Source organism: Phyllobates terribilis, unplaced genomic scaffold (genome assembly GCF_046119375.1).
Source record: "Phyllobates terribilis strain yellow unplaced genomic scaffold, ASM4611937v1 Scaffold_5__5_contigs__length_657084704, whole genome shotgun sequence".
In the NCBI taxonomy this organism is placed as follows: Eukaryota; Metazoa; Chordata; class Amphibia; order Anura; family Dendrobatidae; genus Phyllobates; species Phyllobates terribilis.
Genome location: NW_027362765.1, coordinates 12,978,524 through 12,983,831, shown reverse-complemented (window position 1 = coordinate 12,983,831; position 5,308 = coordinate 12,978,524). Strand labels below are relative to the sequence as shown.

At 42.0% G+C, this 5,308-nt stretch overlaps 1 protein-coding gene across 1 annotated transcript in view; it reads right to left on the bottom strand.

The window, feature by feature from the left end:
• LOC141270515 (uncharacterized) overlaps positions 1-5,308 on the bottom strand; it is a 345,167-nt gene that overhangs the window by 249,260 nt on the left and 90,599 nt on the right. The gene's annotated exons all lie outside the window — the stretch shown is intronic.

Sequence of the window (5,308 nt, the reverse complement as noted above, 5' to 3'; positions counted from 1 at the left end):
CACTGCTCCCCACGCCGGGTCTGTGTGCGCGGGGAGCAGTGACTTCACTCTCCTTCATAGCCGGCACACAGCGGAGCCGCGCTGCGGCTGCTGCCGGCTATCTCCTGTGCCCGTTCATTAAAGGGCATGAATATTCACCCCTCCCCATGGGCATGGAGAGAGGTTGAATATTCATGTCCTTTAACAGAGGGCACAGGAGATAGCCGGCAGCAGTAGCAGCGCAGTTACACTGTATACCGCTATTAAGAAGCATGAATATTCAGTGCTCCCCACGCCCATGGGCGTGGGGAGCAGTGAATATTCATTTTCTTTAGCAGCGGGGACAGTGTAGGCTGCAGCGGGCGGCTGCAGCCTCCTGTGCCCCGCTCCTCCACAAATACCGCTCCCCCCACACCACACATAAATATACACCCCCCCACCAACATTTGGACTATAAGACACCCCCCCCCATTTTCCTCCAAAATTTTGGAGGAAAAAAGTGCGTCTTATGGTTCGAAAAATACGGTACCTCTTTTATATAATAATCTTTATCTGGCTAGTTGCACCCAGGTGCCGTCTTTGATGATTTTATTTTATATATATAATATTGTCCTCAGCATTCTTTGTCCCTTTTTTCTGTATTTATATGTATTAATAAAATTTGTATATTTTATATAATGGACTGTAGTGATTGTCACTTTTTTCTGCTCTGCAGATACCCCCCTTATTATTTATCCGATGATCCATCCTTTCCCCTGGCAGTATTATGGACTTTTTCAGATTGTATATATTTATGAATTATTTACTGCTTTGCTTTCTCAGACATTCATATGATCTCCTATTCTGCAGCCAAAATACAGGTTGTAGGCTTTCCTTATCATGGTAGATAAGTTTCGCTTTTGTGACGCAAAAGTCACTTCTCCGCCTATGAAGCAAAAACTATCCGATTTGTTAATGCAAGAACGAGGTATATCTGAAAAAACATAGAAACATGTCAATATGATAACAAATCCTAATATTGCTTACCTTACACAGAGAGCATTTCTAAAAGTAGGTGATGCAACTATAATGAGGATGGCCACCCTGAGATAATAGAATACTGAAGGCTCAATAGACTAAATAGATGATGTAATAGACTAGCTACTAACAGTGCGATAAAGACGATGAAATAATAAAGACACTATTTTTCTATAAGCTGCATGAAAGGTGTCATAAGTAATTACAACCTCCTCTGGATCTTGAAAATTAGAGCCAATCAGCAAATTTAAGCATCATATTCCTTTTCGGCGCCACAAAATTAGTTACGTTTAACTCTTTTAGTCTCTGAACCAATTTGGCTGTAGAATAGTGATACTCAGGGTCTTTTTCTATTGAATCCCCTAGAACTTTGGCAGCAGAATGTAGCCAAAATATTTTTAAACCTCTCGGAAGCCGGTCAGAACTGGGGACTTTGTTATTAGCCATAGCAGCAACAACCTCCTCTAATTCATAAAGCTGAATTGGGCTGTTTTAAAGGGAAAAATCTCACAATTTTTACATTAATAATTATTAATTTTAGAATAATTTACAAATAATTTTAGTTTTTATCATTTATACTTTTTCTACATCACCATATAATTGTATTATCACTGTATGTTCCAAAATGATACATAGCAATTCAATAAGACTTGAATGTTCATGAGTCTGTGACATAAAATATTACAGACCAAGAAAAGCTGTATGATTATAATGAAATTCTAATTTTATTAACTTACATAATAAAAATTACAATAAAATCATGTAAAAAACAAGGATACCTCAAAAGTGCAGAGCATTAGATTGTGACTTTATCAGATTAGTAATATGCAGAAGTATATGTAAAATAGTAAAGAATTAATAAATTCTTAAGTACTAGTGCAATATATTCTCCCTGTATGTCAATAATTACCTGCAGTTTACATATCATATAAAGTCTTTTCTCTATTGATCCACTATTCCTGTTTCATCACAGTTAAGCACCACATAGGATCCTTATCAGGTAAACCTATTTCCCTTGCAAGGACATAGGGTATAGTCAATCTACAGTCATATGAAAAAGTTTGGGCACCCCTATTAATCTTAAGCTTAATGTTTTATAAAAATTGGTGTTTTTGCAACAGCTATTTCAGTTTGATATATGTAATAACTGTTGGACACAGTAATGTTTCTGCCTTGAAATGAGGTTTATTGTGCTAACAGAAAATGTGCAATCTGCATTCAAACAAAATTTGACCGGTGCATAAGTATGGGCACCCTTATCATTTTCTTGTTTTAAATACTCCTGCCTACTTTTTACTGACTTACTAAAGCACTTTTTTTGGTTTTGTAACCTCATTGAGCTTTGAACTTTATAGCCAGGTGTATGCAATCATGAGAAAAGCTACTTAAAGTGGCCACTTGCAAGTTGTTCTCCTGTTTGAATCTCCTCTGAAGAGTGGCATCATGGGCTCCTCAAAACAACTGTCAAATGATCTCAAAACAAAGATTATTCAACATAGTTGTTCAGGGGAAGGATACAAAAAGCTGTCTCAGAGATTTAACCTGTCAGTTTCCACTGTGAGGAACATAGTAAGGAAATGGAAGAACATAGGGACAGTTCTTGTTAAGGCCAGAAGTGTCAGGACAAGAAAAACATCAGAAAGGCAGAGAAGAAGAATGGTGAGATCAGTCAAGGACAATCCTCAGACCACCTCCAGAGAGCTGCAGCATCAACTTGCTGCAGATGGTGTCTCTGTGCATCGGTCAACTATACAACGCACTTTGCACAAGGAGAAGCTGTATGGGAGAGTGATGCGAAAGAAGCCGTTTCTGCAAGTACGCACAAACAGAGTCGGCTGAGGTATGCAAAAGCACATTTGAAGAAGCCTATTTCTTTTTGGAAGAAGGTCCTGTGGACTGATGAAACCAAGATTGAGTTGTTTGGTCATACAAAAAGGCGTTATGCATGGTGGCAAAAAACACAGCATTCCAAGAAAAACACTTGCTACCCACAGTAAAATTTGGTGGAGGTTCCATCATGCTTTGGGGCTGTGTGGTCAATGCCGGCACTGGGAATCTTGTTAAAGTTGAGGGACGCATGGATTCCACTCAGTATCAGCAGATTCTTGGCAATAGTGTTCAAGAATCAGTGATAAAGTTGAAGTTACGCAGTGGATGGATCTTTCAGCAAGACAATGATCCAAAACACCGCTCCAAATCTACTCAGGCATTCATGCAGAGGAACAATTACAATGTTCTGGAATGGCCATCCCAGTCCCCAGACCTGAATATCATTGAACATCTGTGGGATCATTTGAAGAGGCTGTCCATGCTCGGCGACCATCAAACTTAACTGAACTGGAATTGTTTTGTAAAGAGGAATGGTCAAAAATACCTTCATCCAGGATCCAGGAACTCATTAAAAGCTACAGGAAGCGACTAGAGGCTGTTATTTTTGCAAAAGGAGGATCTACTAAATATTAATGTCACTTTTCTAGTGAGGTGCCCATACTTATGCACCTGTCAAATTTTGTTTGAATGCAGATTGCACATTTTCTGTTAGTACAATAAACCTCATTTCAAGGCAGAAACATTACTGTATCCAACAGTTATTACATATATCAAACTGAAATAGCTGTTGCAAAAACACCAATTTTTATAAAACATTAAGCTTAAGATTATTAGGGGTGCCCAAACTTTTTCATATGACTGTATATACAAGTCTGTCCCCTTTTACCCCGACTCGCGTTTCACCGCTCTGGCTTCTTTCTGGGGGTGTGTCTTAAGTGGGGGGCATGCCCTGGTTAAACATGTCACTGGACCAATCAGCTACAGATACGTTTTTTACTCAATCGGCCAATAGAAAATGGCTTCTGACGTCATGACGTGGGTGGTGTCGTTCGCCCATGACTTTCCTGTGCCGCCCTATAAGGAAGTGATCTCCTTCATGCCCAAGCGGGATACGCTAGCGGTTTCTATGATACGTACTAAGTGTGGGCTATGAGGTCCGCAGGAGACGCATGCGCTCTACCGTTCATTATTATTTAGATGGTTCTCTGCACTGTTTTTATATATGTTTGGATATTGATGGGAGAAGGAGGGGGAAATAAAAGAATTATATGTATGAGAATATTTAAATTACCAAAATAATCCAGACTATTTTGTATTTTTTTTAATACTATAAATAGCATTTGTTGTTATAGCGCAGGGGTCTCAAAAATACCAATGCTGGCCTATCAGAGGCTAGCAGCTGACATCAGCGTCCCGGATCAGCGCCGTATGACGTCACTGACATGCGCAGATGTCAGCTGCTAGCCTCTCATAGGCCGGCGGCTGGCCTTGGTACTGTTGTGCAGAGAGCCGGTCTCTGCGCGGCAATACACTGAACTAAAGCGCTGATGTCGGCAGCTCCTAGACTGGGCCGCGATCGTCAAGGGGTCTATGGTACCTGTGGCCCGCATGTGGAGAAAGGACGCCAAGGGAACGGAGGACAGGTGAGAAGAATCTTTTATTTTTTCTCTTTTATGTGTATGTGAAGAAACGGCAAAGGTGACATTCCTACAATATGGGGATCTGGATGGGGACATTCCTACATGGGGACCTGGATGGGGACATTCCTACAACATGGGGACCTGGATGGGGACATTCCTACAATATGGGGACCTGGATGGGGACATTCCTACAACATGGGGACCTGGATGGGGACATTTCTACAACATGGGGACCTGGATGGGGACATTCCTGCAATATGGGGACCTGGATGGGGACATTCCCACAATATGGGGACCTGGATGGGGACATTCCTACAACATGGGGACCTGGATGGGGACATTCCTACAACATGGGGACCTGGATGGGGACATTTCTACAACATGGGGACCTGGATGGGGACATTCCTGCAATATGGGGACCTGGATGGTGACATACCTACAACATGGGGACCTGGATGGGGACATTCCTACAATATGGGGACCTGAATGGGGATATTCCTACAATATGGGGACCTGGATGGGGACATTCCTAGAACATGGGGACCTGGATGGGGACATTCCTACAATATGGGGATCTGGATGGGGATATTCCTACAATATGGGGACCTGGATGGGGACATTCATACAACATGGGGACCTGGATGGGGATATTCCTACAATATGGGGACCTGGATGGGGACATTCCCACAATATGGGGACCTGGATGGGGACATTCCTACAACATGGGGACCTGGATGGGGACATTCCTACAACATGGGGACCTGGATGGGGACATACCTACAATATGGGGACGTGGATCAGGACATACATACAATATGGGGAGCTAGATGGGGGACATTACG